This window comes from Mustela erminea, chromosome X (genome assembly GCF_009829155.1).
Source record: "Mustela erminea isolate mMusErm1 chromosome X, mMusErm1.Pri, whole genome shotgun sequence".
NCBI lineage: Eukaryota > Metazoa > Chordata > Mammalia > Carnivora > Mustelidae > Mustela > Mustela erminea.
Genome location: NC_045635.1, coordinates 37,915,289 through 37,926,203, shown reverse-complemented (window position 1 = coordinate 37,926,203; position 10,915 = coordinate 37,915,289). Strand labels below are relative to the sequence as shown.

Genomic DNA, 10,915 nt, shown 5'->3' with positions numbered 1-10,915 from the left:
GTGGCGCATAAACAATGAATTCTGGAACACTGAAAAGAAATTTTAAAAAAGACTCTCCCTTTCCCTCTGCCTCTCACCACCATTCTCTCTCAAATAAATAAATAATCTTTTAAAAGGTGGGAGGAATGTCCAAATAGGAATCAACCACAGATGAGTTATCTGTGATGGTAAAAGATGTTTCTTATGCTTTCAAGTTTTCTTTGTCCTGTCCAGAATATTATAGGAAAACACAGATGACTCAATTACTTTTTCATGCCTCTCCACTTAGCTTTGCCTTTTCCTTTTGAATCCTTGATACCATCTTTGTCCTGCTTAGGCATTTTGAAGCCAACCCATTTCTTCCTGTAGCACAGCCCCTTGCCACCAGGCCTGGAGCTTTATAATGCTGTGTAATTCCAAGTCATCCCATTTTACTTCCTTCCTGGTCTTCTCCTGCTCTATATGATCTGTAATCATGACCTGTTTATATACTCCTAGCATCTTTGCAAGGCCTTGAAGGTGTGGTAAGTCAAAGACCTTTGCAGCTTTGAGAGCATCTAGTTCATTCTGTTTATATTCATTTATATTCATTTCTGTGTGCATATTGAATTCCTCCTTCCAGAAGCCTAGCTTCTCCACGAGTTTCTGCAGCTTCTTTCTAAGGAACATTTCAATCTCCATATGAATCCAGTTCTTGTCTTTGGTATTCAGACTTAAGTTTCTCAGTCTCAGTCCTACAAGAGTTCCTCTGTGTCACATTTGTTCTGGCTCTGTGAACTATTTGGTTCAGTGTTTCTCTTCAGGCAGGAGTTCTCTGTGCTGGTTTTGGCCATTATCTCTTGTATCTGGTCCTTGAGGTGAGTAATATGCTCATTCTGACTCTGTACTTCAAGTCGCCATTTTTTTTTATATTAAGTAGCTGTTTTTGAAAAGATTTTTATCTGTTTTATTGTTTGTTTGTTTTGTTACCACTGTTTTTGTTTTTTTCCCTTTTCCTCCAATTCTAGAGGCTGGAGAGTCCACGATCAAGGCACCAGCTGATTTGCTGTTTGGTGAGGCTATCTTTCTGGTTCACAGTTTTCATATTGCATCCTCACATAGTGAAAGGCTGGACTCTATGTTTGGTTTTTATATACTCTTACTTCTGTCATGTATCATTTTTTTTTCAAACAGTTAAATTAAGTAATCATTTCTTCTCTTTACTGCCTCTTTCCGTAGTGGTATCTTATGGTAATGCCTACCAATAGGCCTGCTGTTCCTCCTGCCACTGCTGTGCCCACAGAATCTGTGCAGAGGTAGTAATGGCCAGCCCTCACTCCTAGTATCACTGATCCCTGCTCATATGGTGTCCTTCTGAGGTCACCCACCTCAGGGCCCTAGTTCCTGGATTATGATTGACAAGGTATTTTCTGAACACAATGTATTTGACCTCCCATGATGAATAAGAAAAATTTAGATAATCATATTCTACATGAAAACAGAAGGAAAGTGCATCTAGGATGCATGGAAGAAGTGAGTCCCTAATTGTATGCTATTTTTCATTACCAGCAAAGGTACCTAAACTAACATGGTTGATGTCTTGTCATACCAGTGGCCTTAGACATGAATTCTTCATTCATTCTTTTATTAGTGCCTCATCATACTGGGGCTTAGGCATGAATTTGTTGGAGCTGGACTGGAAGAATGAGTAACAACTAGAGTAACTGGTTCTTTTTTATTATTATTATCTTTCAGAATTTCTCTTTTCCCTCAGATATTGGCCACTGTCTTTCACCAAATACCCCTTGTGATTCTTCTTCCACATGGAAAGTCTTTCCCAGGAGGTAAATCAGCCTCTCACATAAGTAGATTATTCTTACTGCCTCCTCAGGATTTTGGTCAGATCCAAGCATGTAGAAATCCTCCAAAGAAAGGAGAAGCCTGGGCCCATGTTGCCAAGATTTATGGCAGTTTTACCTGGACATTGCAGTGATCAGTTACAGTCTTTGTCACCCTTCTGGCTTATTCTTCCCAATTGTAGCAGCCCATGGGAAGGTTGCTTGTGGAAAAATAATCTTATTTCTTCTGATTTTGTCAGGTATGAGTCAGTATATGATGGTCATGGCAGGGAGACATGTATAAATACGGTATTAGTAATTGGAATTCCTGCATACATAGTGAAAGGCTCAATAAATAGACTTAAAATTTCTCCTGACATTTAAAATATTGTGTTGTCTAAAATAATGATTTCAGCAACTTCACTTTTATAGTTTTATGAAAGATGCGGTTTTGCCTTCAGTGAAGTTTATGCCACAAGCCAATCAGATTTCAAATTAGAGAAGGCAACAACAGGTGTGGGTGAGGATGTGGAGAAAGGGGATCTCTCTTACACTGTTGGTGGGAATGCAAACTGGTGCAGCCACTCTGGAAAATAGTATGGAGGTCCCTCCAAAAGTTAAAAACAGAACTACCCTAGGATCCAGGAGTTGCACTATTAGATATTTAACCAAAGGATACAAAAATACTGTTTGGAAGGGATATATGTACCCTGGTATTTATAGAAGTATTATCAATAATAGCCAACCTATGGAAAGAGCTCAAATATGCCAATAGATGGCTGAGTAACTCAGCCATCAAAAAAGAATGAAATCTTGCCATTTGCAATGACACGAATGGAGCTAGAGAGTGTGACGCTAAGGGAAATCAGCAGTCAGAGAAAGATAAATACCATATTATTTCACTCATATGTGGAATTTAAGAAACAAAACAAATTAACATGGGGGTAGAAAAGAGAGAGGAAAAGCAAGAAACAGACCCTTAACTATAGAAAACAAACTGAGGGTTATTAGAAGGGAGGTGGGTGGTGGAGGGTGGCCTGGGGGGAGATGGGTTAAATAGATGATGGAAATGATGGAGGGCACTTGCGATGAATACTGGGTATTGTATGTAATTGATGAGCCACTAAATTCTATACTTGATACTAATATTCCACTGTATGCTAATAACTGGAATTTAAATAAAAATTTGGAGAAAGGAAAAAGAGAGAAGTCAAAAGAATGAGTCTGTATTAGATCCATCTTGTGAGGTTAGTGGGGACCAAGGACACTCATGTCTAAGCTGACATATTGTGGCCCTGGAATCTGGGTTAGGCTTGGGGGCTGTAATTCAAAAGGCTTAATAAGTAGGCCTTATAAGCTTGTGGACAAGCTGAACCAAAAGCTATACTTTCTATCCTAATGAGATCAGTTTAAATGAGATCATCAAGTATACTAATGATCCCTTTCTTTGAACTTTGCTTTTTTAGTTCTGTTGAGGCATAATTGATACATAAAACACACATATTTATGGATACTTTTTGGTGAGTTTGGACATACACATACACCTGTGATACCATCACCACAATCAAGATTCTACACATTTCTGTCACCTCCATTTTTGTTTTGTTTTGTTTTGTGTGTGTGTTTGTGTGTGTGTATGCATTTTCCTTTGCAATTTCTAAGCACTGTTCTTCCAGTCTGGTGTGTTTTTGTTTTCAACAGCACACACCTGGTGTTGTCTTTAGAGGCCTACTCCTGGGCTGCTGGATCTGCCCCTGTCACAACAGCAGAAAGTTGGAATTACCAGGGAGATGCCCTCTGCCCACTGCCAACCCATTTTTGTCTGTTTGGGCTGCTATAACAAAATAACAAAACACCACAGACTGGGTGGTTGATAAACAACAGAAATGTTGCTCTGGAGCCTGGAAGTCTGAGACCAGGTTGTTAGCATGATCAAGTGATGGCCCTCTTCTGGGTCATAGACTTCTTGTGCATTTCCTTGGTGGAAGGGGCCAGGGAGCTCTGTGGGGTCTCTTTTATCAGGGCGCTAATCCCATTCATGGTGGCTCTACCCTCATAACCTAATAACCATTCAAAGACACCCCCACCCACTTCCTGATACCACCATCTTGAAGATTAGGTTTTCAACATACGAATGTTTGGGGGAAACAAACATTCAGATCAGAGCACTGGGCGACCTTTACCCAATGACTGATGGGTGCAGGAGTAAGAAAGCCCAGCTGTTGCTTTAGAAATAGCAAAATGTCTGAGGTGTAACTTCCTCAGGATCAGACGGAGGTCAAGACCTGGCCTGAGATGTATGTTTGCTTGCTTTTTTCCCCTCCCTGTTTCTTCCCCTTTGGCCAGGCTCCCCTCAAAACCTATCCGTCATGAAACACTTCTATCAGAATCTTTACTGTAGGATGTGCTTTTGGGTAACTGATGGTGACAGTCCACAGTTAGCCAATGTATTAGAAAGCCACTACTTCTACTCAAGAAGAAACTTCAAGGAGCCGGGTTCCTTTCTTTGAAATTCCTCTGCCGTAAATAGAAAATAAATGGCATTCAAAAAGAAAAGTTGGATGGATGTTGAAATAAACAAATTAAATTTCATTTCATTGCACATATGTTTAGAGTTAACTGAAAAATCACATTTCATAACTTGATTAGTAGAGGAAGTAGAAGAGAAATGACACTCAGTGCCTGTCCATTAATAAATACGTGTATACTAGTAACTGCTTGAAAACAGTCAGCTTTGAATGAGGTTCAAATTGGCTGCTGCTGAGATGGTGGGAATGAAATTCAATGTCTGAGCCAGTTTTCAAAATGTTCTGCTTTCAGTTTGAATCATAAGGAAAAAAAAAAAAGCCTCTCCCTAACTTTATTTCTTTTCTCTTCCCTTTTAGAGTTGGCTTAAAAATCCAGAATACTGCACTGCTAAATAAATTTGTATATTTACTGGTACCATTTCTGTTTATTATGTTTCAAATTCGATGAAACAACATTTGACATAAATTGACTTCATGTTTCAATGCACAGCAGGATTTGTTGTTGGTTCTGAATTAATGTTATTCCGTAGCATGCATTGTTGCCATCGAGAAGCCAAATCAGAGAATCAGAATGGCAACACTAATCAACTTGGAGGCTTTTTCAAATTTCATGTTTTGGAATCCCTGTGAATTTGGAACATCTTCTGAATTTGAAAAAGTAACCAAACTCCTTCATCGGTTTTTGTTGGATACTTAGGACTATACAAAGGACCGGAGGATTCCATGCTTAGAAATCTCTTTCCAGTGGCTATTTTAGGGATGTTTCTCTATCCATGGGCTCCAGGGTGCTCCCCTTTGCTGTGGGAACTGTTTCCTCTTAATCGCAGCATTAAGATTTATACAGTGTTACTCTACCACCTGCACAGAGTTGAAGGACCTTTGTTTTCCAGTCAGAATCTGTACTTGGAATAGGAGCTAAGACAATCTGGTGTCCATCTCTGCTGATCTCTTAGAAGAGAGGTAACACTTGGGACTAGAGTTACTAGTGATTAGTGTATTAGTTTCCTAGGGCCTCCATTGCAAACTATCCCACACTGAGTAGCTTGAAACACCATAAATTTATTTCACATTCCAGAGCCAGAAGTCTGAAATCAAGGCCATCTTCTCTTTTGTGGCTCTAGGGGACAATTCTAATTTGCCTCTTCTAGCTTCTTGTGTTTGCTGCAATCCTTAGCATATTTTGGCTGGAAAGTATCTCACTCAAGTCACATGGCCATCTTCTCCCTGTGTCTCCCCTCTGCATGTCCATCTGTGTCCAGATATCCCTCTTTTCTATGGATACTGGTCGTATTGGATTAGGGTCCACCCTAATGATGTCATCTTAACTAATTACATCTGCGGTGATCTTATTTCCAACATATCTTTTTGGGGGGAACACCATTTAATGTGTAATAGTTAGGTCTCCCTGAAAGAGACTCTGCGATGAAGATATATCTGCAAATAAATCATTAGGTAAGTGTTCACAGGAAAAATCAGTCAGGGACTAAGGGAAACAGGGTAGGAAAAGGGAAAAGCAAAAGTCCCACAGAGGGTAGGGGAGCTAAGTCTTATTCCATGTAAAACCTGTAAATATAAAGTATATCTTGGGGTTTTCCTGATTAGAGGCAAGGAAGCAGAGCATTCACATGCCTTCAGACATTATCATTGTCTGAGGGCTACCCTAGGGACACCTGGGTTACTCATTCAGTTAAGCATCTTCCCTCAGCTCAGGTCATGATCTCAGGGTCCTGGATCGAGCCCCACATTGGGCTCCCTGCTCAGAGGAGTCTGCTTCTTCCTCTCCTTCTGCCTCTCCCCTCTGCTTGTATTGTCTCTCTCTGTCAAATAAATGAAATAAAATCTTAAAATATATATGTGAATAAGAGCTACCCTAGAGGTGGAGGAATGTAAATTCCAAGCACTTCCATTTCTGCTACATGACTGCAAATGACTCCAGGGCCACCTGAGTTGCCCCCTAAATGGATTACAGGTGCTAACTGTTGGAAGGAAAAGTATACCAGAGCTAAGGGGTCCACAAAAAGGACAAAAACGGTAGGATGGTGGTCTGGGTAGAACACTGACGTTGGCTACAGGGGCATGGCCACTCCCAGCATATGACCTGAGCAAAAGACCAGTCTTCAGGGACAGGAAAAGGAAGCCAGCCCAATAAAGAGGGCCCAGAGACAGAGCTCTTTCTGGGTACCTTATGTCTCTCCTTCAAGCTATAATCTCTTTCTGAGGCTCTGCTATATTTTCTCCAAGTAATTTCACAGTATCCTCCTGTTTTGTAGTAAATACCCAGTTTTATAAGATTGATTATAAGATTTTTTATAAGATTAGGTGCACCTGGGTGGAGCAGTCAGTTGAGCTTCCAACTCTTGGTTTTGGCTCAGGTCATGATTTCAGGGTTCTGTAATTGGGCCCCTCATTGGGGTCTATGCTCAGCATGGAGTCTGCTTTAGATTCTCTTTCCCTCTGTGCCCGGCCCTTCCACTTGTGTGCGTTCTTTCTCACTTTCTTTCACAAATAAATGAATAAATCTTTTAAAAAGATTTCTTATAAGATTAATTACCCAAATTTCCCAAATTCAGCTCATCATTCCTCCCTGGAATTTTTTCCCTTTCTCTGGATGACACCGCTGTTCATTTGTTCAGTTACACAAGTTAACCGCTGTGAGTTATCATTACTGCCCAGATCCTGACAGATCCCAGGTCCCATGGAATCATCTCTACAACATGTCTGAGACCTATATCCTCTCCATTTTCACTACTGTCCCTCCATTTCAAAAACCTCTTCAGTTATATATACATGTATATCTATATATTTGTTACGATTCCAGCAGTTTTCAACCAGTTTCTCTTCCTCCCATCTGTCCTAATTTATTCTGCACAGTACTACTGTTTATCTTTACGCATGCACACACCTGTTCATTTCTCAACTATTTACTGAGCACCCATATTTCAAGAAAAAGTGGAAAATACAAATATGAATGTGATGTTGATAACAGCAACATATATTATTGTGCCTGGCACTGTTTTAAGTGCTTTACATGTCTTAGCTCATTAAATTCTCATTAAAAAAATATGAACAAGGTACAATTTGTACCCTTTAGAAGTTAAAATGAAACAAAAAAAAAAACCCCAGATGTGGAAAAGAGAAGTGATTTATTCAGCCTGCAACTACCCTTGTAAGGGGTTTGGTGTGAGAGTTAAGTGCTAGAGAAAAAGATTCGAGTGAATGTTTTCTCCTTTCTTCCGAAGAGAACACAGCCAACACCATTTTAGGTACATAGGAGAGAAATTCATGTGTTGCATCCAGTGACTGTTTCAGGGCATTAGGGCCTAATTCTCCAGTGGAACCCCATTGAAAATAGAAATCCTATTGCGATAATCATTTTGCAATATACATGAATATCCATCGTTATGCTGTACACTGGAAACTAATATAATGTTGTGTTCCATTATACCTCAACTGAAAAGAAAATGGGAGAGAAGTGAGGTTATAGGGTTGGCAAATGTTGGATCCAGTATTGGATCTCAGTCTTTGGACTCTAGTTGCCCATGTTCTCAGCCACTATGGATTGCTAACACATGCTGTCATAGACAGTTTTCCTTGTCACAGCTGTTTAGTATTCATCCTCTTCCTATTGTTGGTATAAGGGGAAGAGAACTAATTTTTCTCCTATACTGGGTTCTTGGCTGAAATTCTGTCCCCAGCTAATAAAAGATTCATGGGAGGAAAATAAACGTAAGTTTAATAACACATATACTTCTGTATACATGGAAAAGTCCCAGGAACTGCATAACTCTCTGAAATGGCTCAAGCCACCACCTTCTATACTATCTCCAGCTAAAGAGAAAGAAAACGTGTGTGTGTGTGTGTGTGTGTGTGTGTGTGTGTGTGTGTGTGTGTATTGGGGGCCAGTTGTGGAAGGTTATCAAGCAAAGCGCACTAAATGAGGGTAAGATTGTTATGCAGACTTTTCCATTGATAAGAGTTTCTAGAGCTTTAGAGTCCTTTCCCTCCTCTTGATACAGAGAAAAAGACATCCTTACAAAGGGAGTTCACTTTACAAACGGATACCTTCTAGTCAGTTTTCAGAGCTTCTCCTGTGTCTGTTGTTTCTTAAAAATAATAGTTCAACATAATCGTAATGCCAAAGAGGCATATTTTGGATTGTTATATTCTACTTCCCCTTCCTTGAGAATCCCATTTTCCATGCAGAGCTTTGCCTCCCATCAGAGAACATGAAATTGTTCTTTTGGTCTGTGGCCCAAGGGAGCCAGGCATAAACCCATAACCCATTCCATGATGAGGTTGTGCACCCACACCCACGACTTTAAGACTAGAGAGAGTAACTCAGCAACACAAGGTAAATTTAGGGTATCCTCCCCATTACTGAGACCATGTTAATAGGTGTCTAGCATCAGTGGTATCCACTGATTCAAAACACGGATTTACCTCACCTTAGGGGTTTTCCTCACCTTAAGATTTGTTAAAGAAAAAGTTATTACAACACTTGTAAAAGAATGAGAAGGCAGACTTTCCTGAGAACCACCACAATTGGTGTATGAACCACTACAATGGTATTTTGCAGTGGGGGAGACAGATAGGACTCAATTCCAAATACATGAATGAAAAATGGAATTTTTAGCCAAGGAGGAGTGTGAGGGACATTTTGATGGAAAAATAAGTGAAAAGAAACATCAGAGTGAAGGGGTGCTAGATTCTCTGGCTAAAGTGACCTAATAGAATTCTTCGAAGGCAGGCCTTCACTAGGGGGAAGTGTACATCACCTAGGGGATGGATGGTGGAGGATGAATAATGTGGTCAGAACTTGAAAATGGTTGGGTATCAATGGCTGGTGATTCAGGCTAAGCCGGCTTAGCAGGGGTCTTGTTAGAAGTGGACAGTACAAAGATGAACATGGAGGCCCAAAAATCAGGACCTAGTTGAAAAGACAAATCAGAGGAGCCTGATTAGAGACTGGGCTAAGACATAATCTTTGTCAGATTGTATATGCATATATATATATATATATATGTAATCTTTATGTATATATATAACCATTAACAGAGTTCATGTACATATTATAAAATAGGAAGTGAACCACTGTTTATAGTTTACCATTATTATTACACAGTGACTTTTTTAAGATAGGGCTGATTTCTGAACATGTGCCTCATGGAGTTGTTGTAAGGATTAAAATTTTATCTCTATATAGATGTATACAGAGATTCATTGGAGATACAGTGAACCAGCATCTCCAGTAGTAGGCATAAATCCATGCCTAATATATATAAAATTCTATATATATAATGTATACTGTGCACCCTAAAGATACAGACCTATTAACAGGGATTATATGCTCTCTCTCTCTCTCTCTCTCTCTCTCTCTCTTTTTTTTTGATGGATATAGCAGTGGTCTTCAAGCTTTTTTGCTCAACACCCTAAATGTGTTGTTTAAAATTTCTTTTGCTTTCTTTTTGGGTTTTATTCATTTTTATTTTTATTTTTTAAAAAACTTTATTTATTTAAATAAGTAATCTGTATACCCAACCCAGGGCTCAAACTCACTACCCTGAGATCAGAAGTTGCATGCTCTTCTTTTTTTTTTTTTTAATTTTATTTATTTATATGACAGAGAGATCACAAGTAGGCAGAGAGGCAGACAAAAAGAGAGGGGGAAGCAGGCTCCCTGCTGAGCAGAGAGCCCGATGTGGGGCTCAATCCCAGGACCCTGAGATCATGACCTGAGTTGAAGGCAGCAGCTTAACCCACTGAGCCACCCAGGTGCCCCTTGCATGCTCTTCTGACTGAGCCAGCCAGGGTCCCCTTTTCTTGGGTTTTAAATGTTTCATTACGTTTAAACATTTCATATCTTTGGAATTTATTTTGGCTAATGGAGTGAGGGAGAATTCCCTCTATTGCTTCCCCCAATTTATTTTACTTTTTTTTTTTTTAAGATTTTGCTTATTTATTTAACAGAGAGAGCGAGCACAAGTAGGGGGAACATGCAAAGGGAGAGGGAGAAGCAGGCTCCCCGCCAAGCACGGAGCCTGATGCAGGGCTCGATTCCAGGACCCTGGGATCATGACCTGAGCTGAAGGCAGGCCTTCAGGCCACCCGGGTACCGTCCCCTTCCCCAGACCAACTTACTTGCCAATGACCAACCAACACCATGTGCTGTGAATAATCCGCCTGGAGCCCAAATAAAACTATCTTCAAAATGTGCTGCAGGACATTTGTTATAGACTGTTGACTGAAGAATTGTGTGTGAAGGACACCTGAGGCTTCAGCCTGCTTGGTTTTAAATCCAGAATGTCAGAACAGGTTCATGTGGATTGTGAGCCTCGGGCTGACAAGATCGGCTGGGTGGTCTTGCAGTAAAGCCCCCTGTTGAGTGATGACTTGGCATTTGGTCTTCTCTGGGTAAGAATGAGCTACAGGTTGGTTGCCTCCTGGAGGAGGGTAAAATATAACATCCTAAAATACGACTCTTTGGCATATTGATTTTTTGAAGCTCATTTTTAAGAAACTGCGAACACAGGTGCAATTCTGAAAAGTGAGAAATTACCCTTTTGTAAAAAACATTTGTACGTGTATGAGAAA

General features: G+C 40.1%; 1 pseudogene; it reads right to left on the bottom strand.

Moving 5' to 3' along the window:
• Nucleotides 1-242: 242 nt before the first annotated feature.
• Nucleotides 243-881, bottom strand: LOC116582820 (annotated as a pseudogene).
• Nucleotides 882-10,915: the final 10,034 nt, after the last annotated feature.